At 45.7% G+C, this 25,421-nt stretch overlaps 21 non-coding genes and 1 pseudogene across 21 annotated transcripts; 3 read left to right on the top strand and 19 right to left on the bottom strand.

Annotated features, from left to right (window-relative positions):
* Positions 1-104: 104 nt before the first annotated feature.
* Positions 105-177, bottom strand: trnav-cac (transfer RNA valine (anticodon CAC)). The gene has a single exon. It is a non-coding gene; the product is annotated as a tRNA-Val (tRNA).
* A 464-nt stretch (positions 178-641) lies between these two features.
* trnav-aac (transfer RNA valine (anticodon AAC)) lies at positions 642-714 on the bottom strand. Its single transcript has one exon. It is a non-coding gene; the product is annotated as a tRNA-Val (tRNA).
* Positions 715-1,250: 536 nt separating this feature from the next.
* trnav-uac (transfer RNA valine (anticodon UAC)) lies at positions 1,251-1,323 on the bottom strand. The gene has a single exon. It is a non-coding gene; the product is annotated as a tRNA-Val (tRNA).
* Positions 1,324-1,870: 547 nt separating this feature from the next.
* On the bottom strand, positions 1,871-1,943 carry trnav-aac (transfer RNA valine (anticodon AAC)). The gene has a single exon. It is a non-coding gene; the product is annotated as a tRNA-Val (tRNA).
* A 536-nt stretch (positions 1,944-2,479) lies between these two features.
* Positions 2,480-2,552, bottom strand: trnav-uac (transfer RNA valine (anticodon UAC)). Its single transcript has one exon. It is a non-coding gene; the product is annotated as a tRNA-Val (tRNA).
* Positions 2,553-3,099: 547 nt separating this feature from the next.
* Positions 3,100-3,172, bottom strand: trnav-cac (transfer RNA valine (anticodon CAC)). Its single transcript has one exon. It is a non-coding gene; the product is annotated as a tRNA-Val (tRNA).
* A 464-nt stretch (positions 3,173-3,636) lies between these two features.
* trnav-aac (transfer RNA valine (anticodon AAC)) lies at positions 3,637-3,709 on the bottom strand. The gene has a single exon. It is a non-coding gene; the product is annotated as a tRNA-Val (tRNA).
* A 536-nt stretch (positions 3,710-4,245) lies between these two features.
* Positions 4,246-4,318, bottom strand: trnav-uac (transfer RNA valine (anticodon UAC)). Its single transcript has one exon. It is a non-coding gene; the product is annotated as a tRNA-Val (tRNA).
* Positions 4,319-4,867: 549 nt separating this feature from the next.
* Positions 4,868-4,940, bottom strand: trnav-aac (transfer RNA valine (anticodon AAC)). Its single transcript has one exon. It is a non-coding gene; the product is annotated as a tRNA-Val (tRNA).
* Positions 4,941-5,487: 547 nt separating this feature from the next.
* On the bottom strand, positions 5,488-5,560 carry trnav-cac (transfer RNA valine (anticodon CAC)). The gene has a single exon. It is a non-coding gene; the product is annotated as a tRNA-Val (tRNA).
* Positions 5,561-6,024: 464 nt separating this feature from the next.
* trnav-aac (transfer RNA valine (anticodon AAC)) lies at positions 6,025-6,097 on the bottom strand. Its single transcript has one exon. It is a non-coding gene; the product is annotated as a tRNA-Val (tRNA).
* A 536-nt stretch (positions 6,098-6,633) lies between these two features.
* trnav-uac (transfer RNA valine (anticodon UAC)) lies at positions 6,634-6,706 on the bottom strand. Its single transcript has one exon. It is a non-coding gene; the product is annotated as a tRNA-Val (tRNA).
* Positions 6,707-7,255: 549 nt separating this feature from the next.
* Positions 7,256-7,328, bottom strand: trnav-cac (transfer RNA valine (anticodon CAC)). Its single transcript has one exon. It is a non-coding gene; the product is annotated as a tRNA-Val (tRNA).
* A 1,692-nt stretch (positions 7,329-9,020) lies between these two features.
* On the bottom strand, positions 9,021-9,093 carry trnav-uac (transfer RNA valine (anticodon UAC)). The gene has a single exon. It is a non-coding gene; the product is annotated as a tRNA-Val (tRNA).
* Positions 9,094-9,642: 549 nt separating this feature from the next.
* On the bottom strand, positions 9,643-9,715 carry trnav-aac (transfer RNA valine (anticodon AAC)). Its single transcript has one exon. It is a non-coding gene; the product is annotated as a tRNA-Val (tRNA).
* Positions 9,716-10,799: 1,084 nt separating this feature from the next.
* trnav-aac (transfer RNA valine (anticodon AAC)) lies at positions 10,800-10,872 on the bottom strand. Its single transcript has one exon. It is a non-coding gene; the product is annotated as a tRNA-Val (tRNA).
* Positions 10,873-11,729: 857 nt separating this feature from the next.
* Positions 11,730-11,802, bottom strand: trnav-aac (transfer RNA valine (anticodon AAC)). The gene has a single exon. It is a non-coding gene; the product is annotated as a tRNA-Val (tRNA).
* Positions 11,803-12,338: 536 nt separating this feature from the next.
* trnav-uac (transfer RNA valine (anticodon UAC)) lies at positions 12,339-12,411 on the bottom strand. Its single transcript has one exon. It is a non-coding gene; the product is annotated as a tRNA-Val (tRNA).
* Positions 12,412-12,949: 538 nt separating this feature from the next.
* trnav-uac (transfer RNA valine (anticodon UAC)) lies at positions 12,950-13,022 on the bottom strand. The gene has a single exon. It is a non-coding gene; the product is annotated as a tRNA-Val (tRNA).
* Positions 13,023-13,836: 814 nt separating this feature from the next.
* Positions 13,837-13,955, top strand: LOC130383287 (5S ribosomal RNA). The gene has a single exon (XR_008895737.1). It is a non-coding gene; the product is annotated as a 5S ribosomal RNA (ribosomal RNA).
* Positions 13,956-16,227: 2,272 nt separating this feature from the next.
* Positions 16,228-16,346, top strand: LOC130383399 (5S ribosomal RNA). The gene has a single exon (XR_008895838.1). It is a non-coding gene; the product is annotated as a 5S ribosomal RNA (ribosomal RNA).
* A 529-nt stretch (positions 16,347-16,875) lies between these two features.
* Positions 16,876-16,995, top strand: LOC130383289 (5S ribosomal RNA; annotated as a pseudogene).
* Positions 16,996-25,421: the final 8,426 nt, after the last annotated feature.

Raw genomic sequence — 25,421 nt, 5'->3', positions numbered from 1 at the left:
CGCTGCTGAAGGCTCTGTTCCAGATAGACTCATCACGAATAGCTGCTTGATAGTAAAGCAGGTGAATTTAAACATTAACTTTGTTGATCTCAAAACAGTATTGCTGTTTCCGCCCGGTTTCGAACCGGTGACCTTTCGCGTGTGAGGCGAACGTGATAACCACTACACTACGGAAACACATACACGGATATTCTGGCAACCCATTTGAATCCTGTCATCAACCGTCCAATCGAGTTCACACCATTTAATGGAACCAGGGTCAGAGTGGTCAGGTGTGAATGTAAGTGGTTATATCATACATATTACAAACATATTATCCTAAACATCCATTCGCCCATCTGCTACAGCGGGGAACAATGCTAACACGCTAGGCCTCAATTGTAAAGTCGTAACGACAGCGGCCAAAGCCCGCCACGACATGCCAATGGCCTACGAACCGTCCATTGCATGCTAGACGATCCAGGATGAGACGGTTACCCCAGAAGTCCATGCTGGAGAGGTGCACGTAAAAGACTCAGTAACGCTAGGAAAATCAGGAAAGGAGGTTGACACCCAGACACTTCTCACAACGAGAGTTCGAGTTTAACTTTCATACAGTCTATGCTCTCAACTGCGAGCGCTAAATACAAATACTTTCACCATGTTTCCGCCCGGTCTCGAACCGGGGACCTTTCGCGTGTTAGGCGAACGTGATAACCACTACACTACGGAAACCATGGCGATTGAGAAAAACCCTAGAAAATTTTGTCAGCAGAAGCTCCCGCATGAACAGGTTTTCAGCGCAGGTTTAAACACTTAATAATATGACGAGGCTATAAGTTGAAGAGGTGGCGTGGTGCCAAGTAGACGCTGCTGAAGGCTCTGTTCCAGATAGACTCATCACGAATAGCTGCTTGATAGTAAAGCAGGAGAATTTAAACATTAACTTTGTTGATCTCAAAACATTATTGCTGTTTCCGCCCGGTTTCAAACCGGGGACCTTTCGCGTGTTAGGCGAACGTGATAACCACTACACTACTGAAACCATGTAGATTGAGCAAAACCCTAGAAAATTTTGTAAGCAGAAGCTCCCGCATGAACAGGTTTTCAGCGCAGGTTTAAACACTTAATAATATGACGAGGCTATCGGTTGAAGAGGTGGCGTGGTGCCAAGTAGTCACTGCTGAAGGTCCTGTTCCAGACCGACTTTTCCCGAATTGCTGCTTGATAGCAAAGCAGGAGAATTTAAACATTAAATTTGTAATTAATGCTGTTTCCGCCCGGTCTTGAACCGGGGACCTTTCGCGTGTAAGGCGAACGTGATAACCACTACACTACGGAAACCTGTGCGAAAGAAAAAAAAAATAGAAAAAATTGTCATCAGAAGCACCCGCATGAACAGGTTTTCCGCGTTGGTTTAAATACTTAATAATATGACGAGGCTATCGGTTGAAGAGGTGGCGTGGTGCCAAGTAGACGCTGCTGAAGTTTCTGTTCCAGATAGACTTTTCCCGAATAGCTGCTTGATAGTAAAGCAGGAGAATTTAAACATTAACTTTGTATATCTCAAAACAATGAAACTGTTTCTGCCCGGTTTCAAACCGGAGACCTTTCGCGTGTTAGGCGAACGTGATAATCACTACGCAACGGAAACCTGTTAGCTTGAGCATAACCCTAGAAAATTTTGTCAGCAGAAGCTCCCACATGAACAGGTTTTCAGCGCAGGTTTAAACACTTAATAATATGACGAGGCTATCAGTTGAAGAGGTGGCGTGGTGCCAAGTAGACGCTGCTGAAGGCTCTGTTCCAGATAGACTCATCACGAATAGCTGCTTGATAGTAAAGCAGGAGAATTTAAACATTAACTTTGTTGATCTCAAAACAGTATTACTGTTTCCGCCCGGTTTCGAACCGGGGACCTTTCGCGTGTTAGGCGAACGTGATAACCACTACACTACGGAAACCATGTAGATTGTGCAAAACCCTAGAAAATTTTGTCAGCAGAAGCTCCCGCATGAACAGGTTTTCAGCGCAGGTTTAAACACTTAATAATATGACGCGGCTATCGGTTGAAGAGTTGGCGTGGTGCCAAGTAGACGCTGCTGAAGTTTCTGTTCCAGATAGCCTTTTCCCGAATAGCTGCTTGATAGTAAAGCAGGAGAATTTAAACATTAACTTTGTATATCTCAAAACGATGAAACTGTTTCTGCCCGGTTTCGAACCAGGGACCTATCGCGTGTTAGGCGAACGTGATAATCACTACACAACGGAAACCTATTAGCTTGAGCATAACCCTAGAAAATTTTGTCAGCAGAAGCTCCCGCATGAACAGGTTTTCAGCGCAGGTTTAAACACTTAATAATATGACGAGGCTATCGGTTGAAGAGGTGGCGTGGTGCCAAGTAGTCACTGCTGAAGGTCCTGTTCCAGACCGACTTTTCCCGAATTGCTGCTTGATAGCAAAGCAGGAGAATTTAAACATTAAATTTGTAATTAATGCTGTTTCCGCCCGGTCTTGAACCGGGGACCTTTCGCGTGTAAGGCGAACGTGATAACCACTACACTACGGAAACCTGTGCGAAAGAAAAAAAAACTAGAAAAAATTGTCATCAGAAGCACCCGCATGAACAGGTTTTCCGCGTTGGTTTAAATACTTAATAATATGACGAGGCTATCGGTTGAAGAGGTGGCGTGGTGCCAAGTAGACGCTGCTGAAGTTTCTGTTCCAGATAGACTTTTCCCGAATAGCTGCTTGATAGTAAAGCAGGAGAATTTAAACATTAACTTTGTATATCTCAAAACAATGAAACTGTTTCTGCCCGGTTTCAAACCGGAGACCTTTCGCGTGTTAGGCGAAAGTGATAATCACTACGCAACGGAAACCTGTTAGCTTGAGCATAACCCTAGAAAATTTTGTCAGCAGAAGCTCCCACATGAACAGGTTTTCAGCGCAGGTTTAAACACTTAATAATATGACGAGGCTATCAGTTGAAGAGGTGGCGTGGTGCCAAGTAGACGCTGCTGAAGGCTCTGTTCCAGATAGACTCATCACGAATAGCTGCTTGATAGTAAAGCAGGAGAATTTAAACATTAACTTTGTTGATCTCAAAACAGTATTGCTGTTTCCGCCCGGTTTCGAACCGGTGACCTTTCGCGTGTGAGGCGAACGTGATAACCACTACACTACGGAAACACATACACGGAGAATCTGGCAACCCATTTGAATCCTGTCATCAACCGTCCAATCGAGTTCACACCATTTAATGGAACCAGGGTCAGAGTGGTCAGGTGTGAATGTAAGTGGTTATATCATACATATTACAAACATATTATCCTAAACATCCATTCGCCCATCTGCTACAGCGGGGAACAATGCTAACACGCTAGGCCTCAATTGTAAAGTCGTAACGACAGCGGCCAAAGCCCGCCACGACATGCCAATGGCCTACGAACCGTCCATTGCATGCTAGACGATCCAGGATGAGACGGTTACCCCAGAAGTCCATGCTGGAGAGGTGCACGTAAAAGACTCAGTAACGCTAGGAAAATCAGGAAAGGAGGTTGACACCCAGACACTTCTCACAACGAGAGTTCGAGTTTAACTTTCATACAGTCTATGCTCTCAACTGCGAGCGCTAAATACAAATACTTTCACCATGTTTCCGCCCGGTCTCGAACCGGGGACCTTTCGCGTGTTAGGCGAACGTGATAACCACTACACTACGGAAACCATGGCGATTGAGAAAAACCCTAGAAAATTTTGTCAGCAGAAGCTCCCGCATGAACAGGTTTTCAGCGCAGGTTTAAACACTTAATAATATGACGAGGCTATCAGTTGAAGAGGTGGCGTGGTGCCAAGTAGACGCTGCTGAAGGCTCTGTTCCAGATAGACTCATCACGAATAGCTGCTTGATAGTAAAGCAGGAGAATTTAAACATTAACTTTGTTGATCTCAAAACATTATTGCTGTTTCCGCCCGGTTTCAAACCGGGGACCTTTCGCGTGTTAGGCGAACGTGATAACCACTACACTACTGAAACCATGTAGATTGACCAAAACCCTTGAAAATTTTGTAAGCAGAAGCTCCCGCATGAACAGGTTTTCAGCGCAGGTTTAAACACTTAATAATATGACGAGGCTATCGGTTGAAGAGGTGGCGTGGTGCCAAGTAGTCACTGCTGAAGGTCCTGTTCCAGACCGACTTTTCCCGAATTGCTGCTTGATAGCAAAGCAGGAGAATTTAAACATTAAATTTGTAATTAATGCTGTTTCCGCCCGGTCTTGAACCGGGGACCTTTCGCGTGTAAGGCGAACGTGATAACCACTACACTACGGAAACCTGTGCGAAAGAAAAAAAAAATAGAAAAAATTGTCATCAGAAGCACCCGCATGAACAGGTTTTCCGCGTTGGTTTAAATACTTAATAATATGACGAGGCTATCGGTTGAAGAGGTGGCGTGGTGCCAAGTAGACGCTGCTGAAGTTTCTGTTCCAGATAGACTTTTCCCGAATAGCTGCTTGATAGTAAAGCAGGAGAATTTAAACATTAACTTTGTATATATCTCAAAACAATGAAACTGTTTCTGCCCGGTTTCAAACCGGAGACCTATCGCGTGTTAGGCGAACGTGATAATCACTACGCAACGGAAACCTGTTAGCTTGAGCATAACCCTAGAAAATTTTGTCAGCAGAAGCTCCCACATGAACAGGTTTTCAGCGCAGGTTTAAACACTTAATAATATGACGAGGCTATCAGTTGAAGAGGTGGCGTGGTGCCAAGTAGACGCTGCTGAAGGCTCTGTTCCAGATAGACTCATCACGAATAGCTGCTTGATAGTAAAGCAGGAGAATTTAAACATTAACTTTGTTGATCTCAAAACAGTATTGCTGTTTCCGCCCGGTTTCGAACCGGGGACCTTTCGCATGTTAGGCGAACGTGATAACCACTACACTACGGAAACCATGTAGAATGTGCAAAACCCTAGAAAATTTTGTCAGCAGAAGCTCCCGCATGAACAGGTTTTCAGCGCAGGTTTAAACACTTAATAATATGACGCGGCTATCGGTTGAAGAGTTGGCGTGGTGCCAAATAGACGCTGCTGAAGTTTCTGTTCCAGATAGCCTTTTCCCGAATAGCTGCTTGATAGTAAAGCAGGAGAATTTAAACATTAACTTTGTATATCTCAAAACGATGAAACTGTTTCTGCCCGGTTTCGAACCGGGGACCTATCGCGTGTTAGGCGAACGTGATAATCACTACACAACGGAAACCTGTTAGCTTGAGCATAACCCTAGAAAATTTTGTCAGCAGAAGCTCCCACATGAACAGGTTTTCAGCGCAGGTTTAAACACTTAATAATATGACGAGGCTATCAGTTGAAGAGGTGGCGTGGTGCCAAGTAGACGCTGCTGAAGGCTCTGTTCCAGATAGACTCATCACGAATAGCTGCTTGATAGTAAAGCAGGAGAATTTAAACATTAACTTTGTTGATCTCAAAACAGTATTGCTGTTTCCGCCCGGTTTCGAACCGGTGACCTTTCGCGTGTGAGGCGAACGTGATAACCACTACACTACGGAAACACATACACGGATAATCTGGCAACCCATTTGAATCCTGTCATCAACCGTCCAATCGAGTTCACACCATTTAATGGAACCAGGGTCAGAGTGGTCAGGTGTGAATGTAAGTGGTTATATCATACATATTACAAACATATTATCCTAAACATCCATTCGCCCATCTGCTACAGCGGGGAACAATGCTAACACGCTAGGCCTCAATTGTAAAGTCGTAACGACAGCGGCCAAAGCCCGCCACGACATGCCAATGGCCTACGAACCGTCCATTGCATGCTAGACGATCCAGGATGAGACGGTTACCCCAGAAGTCCATGCTGGAGAGGTGCACGTAAAAGACTCAGTAACGCTAGGAAAATCAGGAAAGGAGGTTGACACCCAGACACTTCTCACAACGAGAGTTCGAGTTTAACTTTCATACAGTCTATGCTCTCAACTGCGAGCGCTAAATACAAATACTTTCACCATGTTTCCGCCCGGTCTCGAACCGGGGACCTTTCGCGTGTTAGGCGAACGTGATAACCACTACACTACGGAAACCATGGCGATTGAGAAAAACCCTAGAAAATTTTGTCAGCAGAAGCTCCCGCATGAACAGGTTTTCAGCGCAGGTTTAAACACTTAATAATATGACGAGGCTATCAGTTGAAGAGGTGGCGTGGTGCCAAGTAGACGCTGCTGAAGGCTCTGTTCCAGATAGACTCATCACGAATAGCTGCTTGATAGTAAAGCAGGAGAATTTAAACATTAACTTTGTTGATCTCAAAACATTATTGCTGTTTCCGCCCGGTTTCAAACCGGGGACCTTTCGCGTGTTAGGCGAACGTGATAACCACTACACTACTGAAACCATGTAGATTGAGCAAAACCCTAGAAAATTTTGTAAGCAGAAGCTCCCGCATGAACAGGTTTTCAGCGCAGGTTTAAACACTTAATAATATGACGAGGCTATCGGTTGAAGAGGTGGCGTGGTGCCAAGTAGTCACTGCTGAAGGTCCTGTTCCAGACCGACTTTTCCCGAATTGCTGCTTGATAGCAAAGCAGGAGAATTTAAACATTAAATTTGTAATTAATGCTGTTTCCGCCCGGTCTTGAACCGGGGACCTTTCGCGTGTAAGGCGAACGTGATAACCACTACACTACGGAAACCTGTGCGAAAGAAAAAAAAAATAGAAAAAATTGTCATCAGAAGCACCCGCATGAACAGGTTTTCCGCGTTGGTTTAAATACTTAATAATATGACGAGGCTATCGGTTGAAGAGGTGGCGTGGTGCCAAGTAGACGCTGCTGAAGTTTCTGTTCCAGATAGACTTTTCCCGAATAGCTGCTTGATAGTAAAGCAGGAGAATTTAAACATTAACTTTGTATATATCTCAAAACAATGAAACTGTTTCTGCCCGGTTTCAAACCGGAGACCTTTCGCGTGTTAGGCGAACGTGATAATCACTACGCAACGGAAACCTGTTAGCTTGAGCATAACCCTAGAAAATTTTGTCAGCAGAAGCTCCCACATGAACAGGTTTTCAGCGCAGGTTTAAACACTTAATAATATGACGAGGCTATCAGTTGAAGAGGTGGCGTGGTGCCAAGTAGACGCTGCTGAAGGCTCTGTTCCAGATAGACTCATCACGAATAGCTGCTTGATAGTAAAGCAGGAGAATTTAAACATTAACTTTGTTGATCTCAAAACAGTATTGCTGTTTCCGCCCGGTTTCGAACCGGTGACCTTTCGCGTGTGAGGCGAACGTGATAACCACTACACTACGGAAACACATACACGGATAATCTGGCAACCCATTTGAATCCTGTCATCAACCGTCCAATCGAGTTCACACCATTTAATGGAACCAGGGTCAGAGTGGTCAGGTGTGAATGTAAGTGGTTATATCATACATATTACAAACATATTATCCTAAACATCCATTCGCCCATCTGCTACAGCGGGGAACAATGCTAACACGCTAGGCCTCAATTGTAAAGTCGTAACGACAGCGGCCAAAGCCCGCCACGACATGCCAATGGCCTACGAACCGTCCATTGCATGCTAGACGATCCAGGATGAGACGGTTACCCCAGAAGTCCATGCTGGAGAGGTGCACGTAAAAGACTCAGTAATGCTAGGAAATTCAGGAAAGGAGGTTGACACCCAGACACTTCTCACAACGAGAGTTCGAGTTTAACTTTCATACAGTCTATGCTCTCAACTGCGAGCGCTAAATACAAATACTTTCACCATGTTTCCGCCCGGTCTCGAACCGGGGACCTTTCGCGTGTTAGGCGAACGTGATAACCACTACACTAAGGAAACCATGTCGATTGAGAAAAACCCTAGAAAATTTTGTCAGCAGAAGCTCCCGCATGAACAGGTTTTCAGCGCAGGTTTAAACACTTAATAATATGACGAGGCTATCAGTTGAAGAGGTGGCGTGGTGCCAAGTAGACGCTGCTGAAGGCTCTGTTCCAGATAGACTCATCACGAATAGCTGCTTGATAGTAAAGCAGGAGAATTTAAACATTAACTTTGTTGATCTCAAAACAGTATTGCTGTTTCAGCCCGGTTTCGAACCGGGGACCTTACGCGTGTTAGGCGAACGTGATAACCACTACACTACGGAAACCATGTAGATTGTGCAAAACCCTAGAAAATTTTGTAAGCAGAAGCTCCCGCATGAACAGGTTTTCAGCGCAGGTTTAAACACTTAATAATATGACGCGGCTATCGGTTGAAGAGTTGGCGTGGTGCCAAGTAGACGCTGCTGAAGTTTCTGTTCCAGATACCCTTTTCCCGAATAGCTGCTTGATAGTAAAGCAGGAGAATTTAAACATTAACTTTGTATACCTCAAAACGATGAAACTGTTTCTGCCCGGTTTCGAACCGGGGACCTATCGCGTGTTAGGCGAACGTGATAACCACTACACTACGGAAACCAGTTAGATTGCGCAAAACCCTAGAAAATTTGTCATCAGAAGCTCACGCATGAACAGGTTTTCAGCGCAGGTTTAAACACTTAATAATATGACACGGCTATCGGTTGAAGAGGTAGCGTGGTGCCAAGTAGACGCTGCTGAAGTTTCTGTTCCAGATAGCCTTTTCCCGAATAGCTGCTTGATAGTAAAGCAGGAGAATTTAAACATTAACTTTGTGTGTCTCAAAACGATGAAACTGTTTCTGCCCGGTTTCGAACCGGGGACCTATCACGTGTTAGGCGAACGTGATAACCACTACACTACGGAAACCATGTTGTTTGAGCAAAACCCTAGAAAATGTTGTCAGCAGAAGCTCCCGCATGAACAGGTTTTCAGCGCAGGTTTAAACACTTAATAATATGACGAGGCTATCAGTTGAAGAGGTGGCGTGGTGCCAAGTAGACGCTGCTGAAGGCTCTGTTCCAGATAGACTCATCACGAATTGCTGCTTGATAGCAAAGCAGGAGAATTTAAACATTAAATTTGTAATTAATGCTGTTTCCGCCCGGTCTTGAACCGGGGACCTTTCGCGTGTAAGGCGAACGTGATAACCACTACACTACGGAAACCTGTGCGAAAGAAAAAAAAACTAGAAAAAATTGTCATCAGAAGCACCCGCATGAACAGGTTTTCCGCGTTGGTTTAAATACTTAATAATATGACGAGGCTATCGGTTGAAGAGGTGGCGTGGTGCCAAGTAGACGCTGCTGAAGTTTCTGTTCCAGATAGACTTTTCCCGAATAGCTGCTTGATAGTAAAGCAGGAGAATTTAAACATTAACTTTGTATATATCTCAAAACAATGAAACTGTTTCTGCCGGGTTTCAAACCGGAGACCTTTCGCGTGTTAGGCGAACGTGATAATCACTACGCAACGGAAACCTGTTAGCTTGAGCATAACCCTAGAAAATTTTGTCAGCAGAAGCTCCCACATGAACAGGTTTTCAGCGCAGGTTTAAACACTTAATATTATGACGAGGCTATCAGTTGAAGAGGTGGCGTGGTGCCAAGTAGACGCTGCTGAAGGCTCTGTTCCAGATAGACTCATCACGAATAGCTGCTTGATAGTAAAGCAGGAGAATTTAAACATTAACTTTGTTGATCTCAAAATAGTATTGCTGTTTCCGCCCGGTTTCGAACCGGGGACCTTTCGCGTGTTAAGCGAACGTGATAACCACTACACTACGGAAACCATGTAGATTGTGCAAAACCCTAGAAAATGTTGTCAGCAGAAGCTCCCGCATGAACAGGTTTTCAGCGCAGGTTTAAACACTTAATAATATGACGCGGCTATCGGTTGAAGAGTTGGCGTGGTGCCAAGTAGACGCTGCTGAAGTTTCTGTTCCAGATAGACTTTTCCCGAATAGCTGCTTGATAGTAAAGCAGGAGAATTTAAACATTAACTTTGTATATCTCAAAACAATGAAACTGTTTCTGCCCGGTTTCAAACCGGAGACCTTTCGCGTGTTAGGCGAACGTGATAACCACTACACTACGGAAACACATTCATGGAGAATCTGGCAACCCATTTGAATCCTGTCATCAACCGTCCAATCGAGTTCACACCATTTAATGGAACCAGGGTCAGAGTGGTCAGGTGTGAATGTAAGTGGTTATATCATACATATTTGAAACATATTATCCTAAACATCCATTCGCCCATCTGCTACAGCGGGGAACAATGCTAACACGCTAGGCCTCAATTGTAAAGTCGTAACGACAGCGGCCAAAGCCCGCCACGACATGCCAATGGCCTACGAACCGTCCATTGCATGCTAGACGATCCAGGATGAGACGGTTACCCCAGAAGTCCATGCTGGAGAGGTGCACGTAGAAGACTCAGTAACGCTAGGAAAATCAGGAAAGGAGGTTGACACCCAGACACTTCTCACAACGAGAGTTCGAGTTTAACTTTCATACAGTCTATGCTCTCAACTGCGAGCGCTAAATACAAATACTTTCACCATGTTTCCGCCCGGTCTCGAACCGGGGACCTTTCGCGTGTTAGGCGAACGTGATAACCACTACACGAAGGAAACCATGTCGATTGAGAAAAACCCTAGAAAATTTTGTCAGCAGAAGCTCCCGCATGAACAGGTTTTCAGCGCAGGTTTAAACACTTAATAATATGACGAGGCTATCAGTTGAAGAGGTGGCGTGGTGCCAAGTAGACGCTGCTGAAGGCTCTGTTCCAGATAGACTCATCACGAATAGCTGCTTGATAGTAAAGCAGGAGAATTTAAACATTAACTTTGTTGATCTCAAAACAGTATTGCTGTTTCTGCCCGGTTTCGAACCGGGGACCTTTCGCGTGTTAGGCGAACGTGATAACCACTACACTACGGAAACCATGTAGATTATGCAAAACCCTAGAAAATTTTGTAAGCAGAAGCTCCCGCATGAACAGGTTTTCAGCGCAGGTTTAAACACTTAATAATATGACGCGGCTATCGGTTGAAGAGTTGGCGTGGTGCCAAGTAGACGCTGCTGAAGTTTCTGTTCCAGATACCCTTTTCCCGAATAGCTGCTTGATAGTAAAGCAGGAGAATTTAAACATTAACTTTGTATACCTCAAAACGATGAAACTGTTTCTGCCCGGTTTCGAACCGGGGACCTATCGCGTGTTAGGCGAACGTGATCATCACTACACAACGGAAACCTATTAGCTTGAGCATAACCCTAGAAAATGTTGTCAGCAGAAGCTCCCGCATGAACAGGTTTTCAGCGCAGGTTTAAACACTTAATAATATGACGAGGCTATCGGTTGAAGAGGTGGCGTGGTGCCAAGTAGACGCTGCTGAAGTTTCTGTTCCAGATAGACTTTTCCCGAATAGCTGCTTGATAGTAAAGCAGGAGAATTTAAACATTAACTTTGTATATCTCAAAACAATGAAACTGTTTCTGCCCGGTTTCAAACCGGAGACCTTTCGCGTGTTAGGCGAACGTGATAATCACTACACAACGGAAACCTGTTAGCTTGAGCATAACCCTAGAAAATGTTGTCAGCAGAAGCTCCCGCATGAACAGGTTTTCAGCGCAGGTTTAAACACTTAATAATATGACGAGGCTATCGGTTGAAGAGGTGGCGTGGTGCCAAGTAGACGCTGCTGAAGGCTCTGTTCCAGATAGACTCATCACGAATAGCTGCTTGATAGTAAAGCAGGAGAATTTAAACATTAACTTTGTTGATCTCAAAACAGTATTGCTGTTTCCGCCCGGTTTCGAACCGGGGACCTTTCGCGTGTTAGGCGAACGTGATAACCACTACACTACGGAAACCATGTAGATTGAGCAAAACCCTAGAAAATTTTGTAAGCAGAAGCTCCCGCATGAACAGGTTTTCAGCGCAGGTTTAAACACTTAATAATATGACGCGGCTATCGGTTGAAGAGTTGGCGTGGTGCCAAGTAGACGCTGCTGAAGTTTCTGTTCCAGATACCCTTTTCCCGAATAGCTGCTTGATAGTAAAGCAGGAGAATTTAAACATTAACTTTGTATACCTCAAAACGATGAAACTGTTTCTGCCCGGTTTCGAACCGGGGACCTATCGCGTGTTAGGCGAACGTGATCATCACTACACAACGGAAACCTATTAGCTTGAGCATAACCCTAGAAAATGTTTTCAGCAGAAGCTCCCGCATGAACAGGTTTTCAGCGCAGGTTTAAACACTTAATAATATGACGAGGCTATCGGTTGAAGAGGTGGCGTGGTGCCAAGTAGTCACTGCTGAAGGTCCTGTTCCAGACCGACTTTTCCCGAATTGCTGCTTGATAGCAAAGCAGGAGAATTTAAACATTAAATTTGTAATTAATGCTGTTTCCGCCCGGTCTTGAACCGGGGACCTTTCGCGTGTAAGGCGAACGTGATAACCACTACACTACGGAAACCTGTGCGAAAGAAAAAAAAACTAGAAAAAAATGTCATCAGAAGCACCCGCATGAACAGGTTTTCCGCGTTGGTTTAAATACTTAATAATATGACGAGGCTATCGGTTGAAGAGGTGGCGTGGTGCCAAGTAGACGCTGCTGAAGTTTCTGTTCCAGATAGACTTTTCCCGAATAGCTGCTTGATAGTAAAGCAGGAGAATTTAAACATTAACTTTGTATATATCTCAAAACAATGAAACTGTTTCTGCCCGGTTTCAAACCGGAGACCTTTCGCGTGTTAGGCGAACGTGATAATCACTACGCAACGGAAACCTGTTAGCTTGAGCATAACCCTAGAAAATTTTGTCAGCAGAAGCTCCCGCATGAACAGGTTTTCAGCGCAGGTTTAAACACTTAATAATATGACGAGGCTATCGGTTGAAGAGGTGGCGTGGTGCCAAGTAGTCACTGCTGAAGGTCCTGTTCCAGACAGACTTTTCCCGAATTGCTGCTTGATAGCAAAGCAGGAGAATTTAAACATTAAATGTGTAATTAATGCTGTTTCCGCCCGGTCTTGAACCGGGGACCTTTCGCGTGTAAGGCGAACGTGATAACCACTACACTACGGAAACCTGTGCGAAAGAAAAAAAAACTAGAAAATATTGTCATCAGAAGCACCCGCATGAACAGGTTTTCCGCGTTGGTTTAAATACTTAATAATATGACGAGGCTATCGGTTGAAGAGGTGGCGTGGTGCCAAGTAGACGCTGCTGAAGTTTCTGTTCCAGATAGACTTTTCCCGAATAGCTGCTTGATAGTAAAGCAGGAGAATTTAATCATTAACTTTGTATATATCTCAAAACAATGAAACTGTTTCTGCCCGGTTTCAAACCGGAGACCTTTCGCGTGTTAGGCGAACGTGATAATCACTACGCAACGGAAACCTGTTAGCTTGAGCATAACCTACCGTGACCTGATGTTTACTGCCAACCGCTTTGGAGGATTTAAGCAACATACAAAAACTGACAACGTCTCTCAAAACTGTTTTTGTGAAACATGAGGACAGTATAGTGATACTGCCAGCAGGGAGCACCAGAGAGCTGAACCGACAGTTGTACATTTCTTAAACTTTCACCAACACAAACATGCACGCTCACTTCAGATCATGGGAGGACGTCAAAAAATCACCACCCATTCTCTGACACTTTAACCGTTAACCTTGGTTCAAACATTTAACATCACACGCACACGCAGTGTATTTCAGATAATTAATGAATTCAGATGTCACAATGATCGTTTACATGGATAAGGAGTCCTACTGAATCAATTACTGCCGTTTATATCTAACTAATGATTGTTTTTGTAAAAGTGTAACGTCGAGCCTCAGCAGCTTTCTCACTCCTTTTGTGCTACTGTATAAAACCTGGTTTTGCGCCTGCACTAATTGCTTACGGCCATACCACCCTGAACACGCCCAATCTAGTCTGATCTCGGAAGCTAAGTAGGGTCGGGCCTGGTTAGTACTTGGATGGGAGACCGCCTAGGTATACCAGGTGCTGTAAGCTTTTCCTTTTTCAACTCGAGCTCATTGCCTCCGTGGCCTACCGTGACCTACCGTGACCTGATGTTTACTGCCAACCGCTTTGGAGGATTTAAGCAACATACAAAAACTGACAACGTCTCTCAAAACTGTTTTTGTGAAACATGAGGACAGTATAGTGATACTGCCAGCAGGGAGCACCAGAGAGCTGAACCGACAGTTGTACATTTCTTAAACTTTCACCAACACAAACACGCACGCTCACTTCAGATCATGGGAGGACGTCAAAAAATCACCACCCATTCTCTAATAATAATAATAATACATTTAATTTAGAGGCCCCTTTCAAAACACCCAAGGTCACCTTACAGAGCATATAGTCATCATACATTTTTAAAAAAAACAAGACATTGTGGAAAAAATTAATAAATAAATAAATAAATAAACATAAGCAATAATAAATAAATAAAACAAAAACAAGACAAAACAAAACAAAAAAACAAACAAAACAGTGATCAGTTAGACGTTGTGTGCGAGTTTGAACAGGTGAGTTTTGAGTTGTGACTTGAAGGTTGTAATGGTGTCTGACTGTTTTATGTGTGGGGGGAGGGAGTTCCAGAGCCTGGGTGCTGAACAGCTGAATGACCGGGCACCCATTGAAGTGAGTCGTGATGTGGGGATACATAGTAGTCCAGCAGAGGTTGAGCGGAGGGAGCGGGAGGGAGTGTATTCTTGGAGGAGGTCGCAGAGATAACTGGGGGCTAGGTTGTGGAGAGCTTTGTAGGTGAGGAGTAGGGTTTTGTATTGGATGCGGTAGTGTACTGGGAGCCAGTGATGTTGAATGAGGACAGGGGTGATGTGGTCAGATGATTTGGTGCGGGTGATGATCCGGGCGGCTGAGTTCTGAATGATCTGCAGTCTGTTGATGAGTTTGGTGGGGAGTCCGGTGAGGAGGGCGTTGCAGTAGTCTATGCGTGATGTGACAAATGAGTGAACTAGGATTTCAGTGCTGGATTGGGTCAGTGATGGGCGGAGTCTGGCGATGTTGCGGAGGTGGAAGAATGCAGTCCGGGTGATGTTGTGAATATGGGGTGCGAATGAGAGGGTGTTGTCCAGGATGACGCCGAGGCTCTTGACTTTGGAGGAGAAGGGTACTGGGAATCCATCGATAATTATGAGTGGAGCTGGGGTGTGTTGTGATTTAGTGAGGGTGGATTTGGATCCGATGAGCAGGGCCTCGGTCTTGTTTCCATTGAGTTTCAGGAAGTTCCTGCTCAACCAGCTCCGGATCTCTTCCAGGCACGTGATGAGGGAAGTGGGGGGGATGGCAGCGGTGGGTTTGGTGGAGATGTAGACCTGTGTGTCGTCAGCGTAGCAGTGAAAATGAACCCCATGGTGACGGAGGAGTGTGCCCAGCGGGAGGAGGTAAGTGGTGAAGAGGAGTGGACCCAAGACTGACCCCTGGGGGACACCCAGTGAGACACCTGAACACCCAGACTTGTGGTTGCTTAGTTGAACAAATTGTTGACGGCCGGTGAGGTAGGATGTAAACCAGGAGAGTGCAGCACCAGTGATCCCAATACCAGCTAGGCGGTCCAGGAGCAGAGGGTGGGAGATGGTGTCGAATGCTGCGCTGAGATCGAGGAGGATGAGAATGGTGAGTAATCCAGAGTCGGCTGCAAGGAGGAGGTCGTTGGTGATTTTGACTAGGGCTGTTTCAGTGCTGTGTTTTGGACGGAAGCCAGATTGGAACGGTTCGTGGAGATTGTTAGTGTCGAGGTGGGACTGTAGTTGTGCGGCAACCACCCTTTCAAGTGTTTTGGAGATGAAAGGGAGATTGGAGATGGGCCGGTAATGGTTAAGGTCAGTTGGGTCAGCACCAGGTTTTTTCAGGATGGGAGTGATGGCAGCCAGCTTGAGAGTGGGGGGTACAGTACCAGTAGTGAGGGAGGAGTTAATTATGTTGGTGATCATGGGGGAGATGGACGGAAGACATGCTTTGACAAGGGAGGTGGGAAGAGGATCGAGCTGACAGGTGGTGGTTTGTCTCTGACACTTTAACCGTTAACCTTGGTTCAAACATTTAACATCACACGCACACGCAGTGTATTTCAGATAATTAATGAATTCAGATGTCACAATGATCGTTTACATGGATAAGGAGTCCTACTGAATCAATTACTGCCGTTTATATCTAACTAATGATTGTTTTTGTAAAAGTGTAACGTCGAGCCTCAGCAGCTTTCTCACTCCTTATGTGCTACTGTATAAAACCTGGTTTTGCGCCTGCACTAATTGCTTACGGCCATACCACCCTGAACACGCCCGATCTCGTCTGATCTCGGAAGCTAAGCATGGTCGGGCCTGGTTAGTACTTGGATGGGAGACCGCCTGGGAATACCAGGTGCTGTAAGCTTTTCCTTTTTCAACTCGAGCTCATTGCCTCCGTGGCCTACCGTGACCTACCGTGACCTGATGTTTACTGCCAACCGCTTTGGAGGATTTAAGCAACATACAAAGACTGACAACGTCTCTCAAAACTATTTTTGTGAAACATGAGGACAGTATAGTGAAACTGCCAGCAGGGAGCACCAGAGAGCTGAAACGACAGTTGTACATTTCTTAAACTTTCACCAACACAAACACGCACGCTCACTTCAGATCATGGGAGGACGTCAAAAAATCACCACCCATTCTCTGACACTTTAACCGTTAACCTTGGTTCAAACATTTAACATCACACGCACACGCAGTGTATTTCAGATAAATAATGAATTCAGATGTCACAATGATCGTTTACATGGATAAGGAGTCCTACTGAATCAATTACTGCCGTTTATATCTAACTAATGATTGTTTTTGTAAAAGTGTAACGTCGAGCCTCAGCAGCTTTCTCACTCCTTATGTGCTACTGTATAAAAACTGGTTTTGCGCCTGCACTAATTGCTTACGGTCATAGCACCCTGAACACGCCTGATCTCGACTGATCTCGGAAGCTAAGCAGGGTCGGGCCTGGTTAGTACTTGGATGGGAGACCTCCTCAGAAGCCCAGGTTGCTGTAAGTAGTGACGGGTGTCACCAAAAAGAAAAAAAAAAATCACGCCCGATCTCGTCTGTTCTCGGAAGCTAAGCAGGGTCGGGCCTGGTTAGTACTTGGATGGGAGGCCGCCTGGCATTACCAGGTGCAGTAAGCTTTTTCTTTTTCAACTCGAGCTCATTGACTCCGTGGCGTACCGTGACCTGATGTTTACTGCCAACCGCTTTGGAGGATTTAAGCAACATACAAAAACTGACAACGTCTCTCAAAACTGTTTTTGTGAAACATGAGGACAGTATAGTGATACTGCCAGCAGGGAGCACCAGAGAGCTGAACCGACAGTTGTACATTTCTTAAACTTTCACCAACACAAACACGCACGCTCACTTCAGATCATGGGAGGACGTCAAAAAATCACCACCCATTCTCTGACACTTTAACCGTTAACCTTGGTTCAAACATTTAACATCACACAAACACGCAGTGTATTTCAGATAATTAATGAATTCAGATGTCACAATGATCGTTTACATGGATAAGGAGTCCTACTGAATCAATTACTGCCGTTTATATTGAAGGGAAAAACGGTCTGTCTAGTTACTGGATCAGATAAAATGAGACGGAGAGGTAATAAAGTCTGTCGGCACGAGGACCTTGGATTTATTAAGTAAAGTGGCAACGGTTATACAGAGTCATAAAGCGTGAGAAATCGAATATGTCTAAGTCCCTAATCAGCGCTGATGGTTCGTCCGGAGCTTCGCCTCCGTGGAAGGTCTGCTTCAGAAGAAGAAGGGGATCATGAGTCCCTGTGTGATACAGTTTTATACTGTATCCTCCTCTTGATGAGGTGTGTGTGGTTCTGTGTGTTTTTGCTTGACCTTGGCTCTCAGGCCCTGGTGTATGCAAGTGTATCTTCTTGTGTTCCTACTAACGGGGAAGAGCTCCTCAGTGTCTCCTTTGTTCTCGAAGTATCTCTTGTGTGCTTGAAGTATCTCTTGTGTGATCGAAGTATCTCTTGTGTGATGAATTAATGTGGCTCTCCCGTTAGTGTCTACCATTTGCCTGCTTGGGAAATGGGGCCTTGGCTCTGGCCTTGACCTGACTATATTATCATGTTTGTGTTATGTGTTAAAAGCTGACTATATTGTAACGTGACTGCCATGTGTTGTGCTCCTCAAGCTAGGGTGGGAGTTAGCTATATTTATATGTGCTCAGCAGGTTATTTTGCCCAACATATCCCCCTCAAGTCGTCGCAAGACGACTTTTACTCATTAGGGGTACGAGGGATAGGACTTCAGCGCGGGACCACCATCATAACACTTTTAGAAATAACAGAAAGAAGGCAAAATTATCATAAAAACAAACAACCATGAGCATGGGACTAAAATAAGTCGCTGGACCGGGTGTATGGGGAACCACGTGGGAGAAACGCCACCCATGCTTCAGACATGGGTATGCCATACACACCCCACCTAGGGGGTGGCATCCACCCCGGCCTTACATCGCGAACAGACAATACCAAATAAAGTGGCAGCAGGTAACACACAAAAAAGAGAAAAAAAAATAAAAAATAAATAAAAATAAAAAATACAAGCATACAACAATACTAAAACAAATATCAAACTATACCAAAAAACAACAACCAACAACAAAGCTGGCCACACAACAAAACCAACACCAAACCATAATAATAATAACGAAATGCAACAATAAAACAAACTCCAAACAAAAACAGTATCAGCAAAAAGCAGCAATAAGACTAACAGTAAACAATAACAATATAACAAAAATGCAACAATCACACAGACACTACACAATAACAATCACAGGAAAGAAATGCAACCATGAAACGTGTCCCTAAATAATAGTAATAATAATAGAAAGATATGAGCCACATAACGAATGGCAATCCCCCTCAACCCATCCCAGATGACCACACACTAAGGATGTGAGGAGGAGTTAGCTGGTCGTGTAACAATAAGCAATCACACGCATGGGGTATCCAGGGTAGGCCCGGGGCACGGGAACAACTGAAACCACGGAATAGTCCTGAGCGTCATCACGGGCAGGTGGTCGCAAGGCGCCACCTGAGCATTAGACCCTTTTATTCAACTGCGCTCAGGACCTCATCTGATAAACGGGCAATCAAGGCCCCTGGAATCTCGCCCGTGTGTATCCCCGAGCTCCATCTAGTGGGACAGCGATATAAACAACAACATTTGCGTTCCCGGCGTCGGTTGCGTAGACGCGGGCATAGATATGGGAGCGGCTAAACACAGTGAAGCGTACAGAAGCGAATACAGCCAGGGGCGCCCTCAAGCCTTAAGGGAACGGGCCGCAGCCCCTGGTGCCGGAACGCAGATCCCTGGTCCGGGCGACGTGGGTGCATCAGGTGGGAGGGGGTGGTGCCGTTGGCGGGGACGGGAATGGGGCAGCCCACCTGGAGAGGTTACTAGTACGTCACAGGCGGGGGGGGGGGGGAGGGGGGTGTGGTGGTGGGGTTTGCTTGTAGTGGCTGGGATGGGGAAGGGAGGGGGGGGGGGGGGGGGGGGGGGGTCAGGTGATCTTCATGTATTGGCGCGCTGCATTGCGTGGGGGGCTCTTGGACAGTGGGGCAGGGGTCTGTTCCATGTTCTACAGCCGGATCAGGTCGGGCCCCTCTGGTGGTCCCTCGTCCAAACTCTCGATCCCCAGGTAAGCTTGGATGGCACCTGCTGCACCTGTAGCGCCCATCGCTCATTGGGCTCTCCATCCATCCTGTGAAGGGGTCATTAATGCCGGAATTCTCTCTGCCAAATCTAATCTGAGGGACTGTAACCCTGCCAGCACCCTGGCCACCGACCCATCCGGTGCTGTGTTATTGGGGATAAAACATGTCGTCTTTATCATCCCACACACCCCTCCTTGCTCTGCCAATAGCATATCTATATCTATATAGTCCCTTGACCTTATCCGTGGAAAAATTGACAAAACGTTGCTGATTATAGTATATACTATTTATCCAAACAACATTTTTGTTAATAGTGGACCACCAAAACAGGACTGATTCAAACCCTGCCGAAATCTGATTGCATCATCCTTGGGTAGTTGGTCGGCTCCGGGCGTGTCTGCATCTGGCTCCTCCTCTGGCCCTGGAACTTTGTGTTCCTCTTGCTGGAATTACAAACTTATGTACAACAGTTAGATGTGCAAACATATTTTCCTTAATCCTATTTCTAATTATTCTAATGGAAGTCCCTTTTGGGACCCTTGAATGTTAAGTGAAGGCATGGGTCGACCCTTAAGCATTTCATGCGGGGTTAGATGCGTCGTTCTGTTAGTTTTCATGCGATAACTCATTAGTGTCAGTGGTAGTGCATCAATTCAATTTAGTGCCTGCACAAATGTTGTTAATTTTTGTCTTGAGCGTCCCATTCACTCTTTCCACCATACCTTGTGGTTGAGGATTGGGGCGTAATCTAGTCTTTATTTGACATGCAAATGTTGAATCACTTGTTTGAGTGTTCTCTGAATAAACGTTTTGTCTGAGCTTATTTCTGACGGAAGTCCAAACCTTGCCTTGACTTCTCCAGTCAGAAACTTGATTACTGTAGTCGCACTTTGGTCTTTTGATGGGACTGCTTCTACCCATCTGTTGAACACTGTATTTCACACTCATTTAGCTGGATGTCAATCATTGTTTGCAAGTATGGTGAAGAAAAACCTTGTTTTCTAATTATTATTATTATTATTATTATTATTATTTTTAATTCTCCTCAATACCTCCCCCCTTGCGCAATGGTCAAAACCATGCGCATTAAAGGATAAGCAAATCTAAGAACGCCGTTGGTGCAACCAACGTCGAAACGTCTAACCTTAACCATCAGCAAATTAAAGCCAATCTTTTGGGAAGGGAAATCGAAACCAGTATGTCCAAAACCAAAGCCCAATATGGGTGGGTTTACCATCAGCCGCCTGAAACCACGCTGTTCCAAAGTCATGCACTAAACCGAAAAACGTACATGCGTTAGTGGGCTTCTATACCACAAAGGTAAAATAAAATAAAATAAAACGCGACATGCCCCGTTCCAAGACCACCTCTGCTGCCAGAGCTGACATATCTGACCCCTGTTCCTCCTCCACCTTACACCCCACCCGGCACTTCCTATGATTGTTGTAGCTCGTGACTTCATGATCAAGTAAGCCAGTGCCCACAGCGACTCTGCCAAGTAATCGTGACTGTGCCTGCCTTAGGTCGTCCCGGGTGTCAAGGTGGGATCTTACCCGTCGTTGGCTAACCAGCCTTCCATACTGGCTCGCTGCAGGATGCCACACCTGGGATACAATCAATCCCCACCCATATGGTGGTATAGATCGCAAAGTGGAGGGATGGAGACAGAGTCTTCAGCCTCAACTGCCCTATGCAGCCAAATGTGTGTGCGTAATGAATACTCCTCAGGGAAACTATAAAACAAAAAGTCATTTATCAGAGTTAAAATTATTAAAGTGTTGCAGCAGCAGTAGTGGCATTTGAAAGGTAAACCCACTACTTCCGAATCCAAATTGACAACATAGCATGTAGGATCCCTTCCCAGCAGATGTAGCGCTAATCCACCTGTCATCCTTGACCAAAGAGATATACCCCATATTTTAATAGGTGTTGTCCTACTTGTACAGTTTATCAATATTACGTTTTATTTTTTTTATTATTATTCTCATCTTTATCATATCCATATTTATTCAATTATTCTTTCCAGTGTGAAAATAATATTAATCACTTAGTTGATAGCAACACCTTCTTTAGTCCAATTGCATTAGATTAGCATCACTGTTGTCCTTTTAAAGTATCAACGTTATTGTCCTTCTAACCTCATGAACTTCGATGTTCATCATCATGAATGATAACTGTTGTCCTAGGAAGACAAAAAACAAAACTAAAACTAAAACAAATTAGCCATAATGTGAATATCCACTGTGTGTCTCCCTGTGACTCTCTCCCTCCTTCAGGAGAACACGCTCTCTCTCACTCCTCAGTACGGGGTGCTGTTTGGTGCAAGACAACAGATAAGGGTGGAATGTGGCTTCTCTCTCTCTCTCTGTGTCTCCCTCCCACGTTGGGTGCGGCCATAACGCCTTGAAAGCGAGTGTGCTCTGGGGGCTGGGTGTGAGAGAAACCATGGGTAGTTCCTTTTCTCGGCCAGCAGAGGGGTTGTTCAGGTGAAACCTATGGACAGAGACTACAAGGAACTTCAAACATGGCAGACAGGGAACTACAAATTTATCAAAGCCTGAAAACTCAACAGAGCTCTACCTGCATTCCTTGGATATGTGGTGTTTTATGGCGTATGGCCACCACACGCTTTCAGTTGAACACACTCTATTTCCTTTCTCTGTACTGTGTGTTAGTGTGTCTCTCTGTACTGCCTGAATGGTGTAGCTCGACAAATGGGGGGGGAAATGTGTTCTCTCTCTCTCACCCTTCCTCACTCCCCTTAGGGTCAAGCAGCAGCTAGGACCGTTAACAGATAAGCCTGGAATGCAACATCCTCAACTCTCCATCATGGAACAAGGCCTAATAACTATCTCTCACACACAAAAAGATCCTTCTGTCCCTTCATTCACAAATAACTTTTCACTTTATTATATATAACTTAATACTGCTCCCCCTTTCCAAATTTCTATATACACAAAACTAGAAGCTGACCACCGAAATTGGTACAGGCCTCGTCAGGCCGAACCAAAACACCCTCACAGGTTCTAACTTCCATACAATTTTAGGGAGGGGAACTACAACATGAGGTGGAGTAGAGGACTTCAAATATGGTGGACGGGGACCTCAAATGGGAGGACTACACATATGGGAAAGGGGATTACACTCTGGGCCTGAAAACCATACAGAGCCCCTTCTCGTGGTCCTGAAACAACCGTTCATTGTTAGAAAAACACGCACTCTATCGCTACCTCCAACTGTCTAGAGGGAAAATGGTCCCTCTCGATCGTCCTTCGACTTTAGCTCTCCTTGCTATCTCTCCTTGCTATCTCTCTCGCTCCCTCTCACACACACACCTAAACAGACCTTTCTCATTCTGTCTCCTCCAAACGCACACACAGAAACATATCAACGGACCTCTCGTTCTGTCTCCCGCAGACGCACACACAGAAACATATCAACGGACCTCTCGTTCTGTGTCCCGCACCCACACTAATCAGACACGGCAAAATAGCGTTGGGCATAACAAAGCAGGTAAGCGTTGCACACATAGCCGGGTTATCATTGATTGATTTATTTCTATATTTCGCCGGCCCACAAATACGCTCGTTCTCTTCTCTCTCTCTCTCTGGGCCTCTCACACACACACACACACACAGTCTCTCCGTCTCAATCTCTCTGGGCCTCTTACACACACACACACACACACACAGTCTCTCTCACGCATACACACACTGTCTCTCTGTGTGTCACTCGTGCCCCAGGCATACGGTTTCCTCTGCAAAGGGACTCTTAACCTTCTTTCCACATAGAATTATTTAATACACAAACAAAGAGGGGGACTCTAACCCTCTTGATACACAGGTGGGGCCTCTAACCCTCTTGATACACAGGTGGGGCCTCGAACCCTCTTGATACACAGGTGGGGCCTCGAACCCTCTTGATACACAGGTGGGGCCTCAAACCCTCTTGATACACTGGTGGGGCCTCTAACCCTCTTGATACACTGGTGGGGCCTCAAACCCTCTTGATACACTGGTGGGGCCTCGAACCCTCTTGATACACAGGTGGGGCCTCGAACCCTCTTGATACACTGGTGGGGCCTCGAACCCTCTTGATACACTGGTGGGGCCTCGAACCCTCTTGATACACTGGTGGGGCCTCGAACCCTCTTGATACACTGGTGGGGCCTCGAACCCTCTTGATACACAGGTGGGGCCTCGAACCCTCTTGATACACTGGTGGGGCCTCTAACCCTCTTGATACACTGGTGGGGCCTCAAACCCTCTTGATACACTGGTGGGGCCTCGAACCCTCTTGATACACAGGTGGGGCCTCGAACCCTCTTGATACACTGGTGGGGCCTCGAACCCTCTTGATACACAGGTGGGGCCTCGAACCCTCTTGATACACTGGTGGGGCCTCGAACCCTCTTGATACACTGGTGGGGCCTCGAACCCTCTTGATACACTGGTGGGGCCTCGAACCCTCTTGATACACTGGTGGGGCCTCGAACCCTCTTGATACACAGGTGGGGCCTCGAACCCTCTTGATACACAGGTGTATTTATTACACATCCATTACTTGGCCATCGGTAGTCTCGTATCACTATGACCGATTCTTATAGGCCCTATGGTCTCGTCGGTATTCTTTCACCATGCAACGAGCCGATATTCGATGTGTCACGCGTTTAGGGTTAATCGGGTTTATGGGGAAATGCTGAGATGCAGTCCTATTCGTCCCCACGAGATATCCCGTAGCGAACCGCTCTCACAGTCTCACCTCCTAATGTGATTCCTATATAACTATGCAGAGTTTGGATTTTATCAACAGGTTCTGCCTACCTTTTGTTGTGCGATCGCGAGGTGAGACTGCAGGAATCGGTCCGGTGCTCCGGGGTCCCGAGGTCGTGCCGCTCTCCGTCTCTCGTTTCCCAGTTGCGTGTTCAATTCAGAAAAAATCACGTCGGGGTCACCAAATTGAAGGGAAAAACGGTCTGTCTAGTTACTGGATCAGATAAAATGAGACGGAGAGGTAATAAAGTCTGTCGGCACGAGGACCTTGGATTTATTAAGTAAAGTGGCAACGGTTATACAGAGTCATAAAGCGTGAGAAATCGAATATGTCTAAGTCCCTAATCAGCGCTGATGGTTCGTCCGGAGCTTCGCCTCCGTGGAAGGTCTGCTTCAGAAGAAGAAGGGGATCATGAGTCCCTGTGTGATACAGTTTTATACTGTATCCTCCTCTTGATGAGGTGTGTGTGGTTCTGTGTGTTTTTGCTTGACCTTGGCTCTCAGGCCCTGGTGTATGCAAGTGTATCTTCTTGTGTTCCTACTAACGGGGAAGAGCTCCTCAGTGTCTCCTTTGTTCTCGAAGTATCTCTTGTGTGCTTGAAGTATCTCTTGTGTGATCGAAGTATCTCTTGTGTGATGAATTAATGTGGCTCTCCCGTTAGTGTCTACCATTTGCCTGCTTGGGAAATGGGGCCTTGGCTCTGGCCTTGACCTGACTATATTATCATGTTTGTGTTATGTGTTAAAAGCTGACTATATTGTAACGTGACTGCCATGTGTTGTGCTCCTCAAGCTAGGGTGGGAGTTAGCTATATTTATATGTGCTCAGCAGGTTATTTTGCCCAACAATATCTAACTAATGATTGTTTTTGTAAAAGTGTAACGTCGAGCCTCAGCAGCTTTCTCACTCCTTATGTGCTACTGCAGTGGTTTTCAAACTGTGGGGCGCGCCCCCCCTGGGGGGCGCCAGAG

This window comes from Gadus chalcogrammus, chromosome 5 (assembly GCF_026213295.1).
Source record: "Gadus chalcogrammus isolate NIFS_2021 chromosome 5, NIFS_Gcha_1.0, whole genome shotgun sequence".
Taxonomy (NCBI): domain Eukaryota; kingdom Metazoa; phylum Chordata; class Actinopteri; order Gadiformes; family Gadidae; genus Gadus; species Gadus chalcogrammus.
This window is presented reverse-complemented; position numbering and strand designations above follow the sequence as displayed.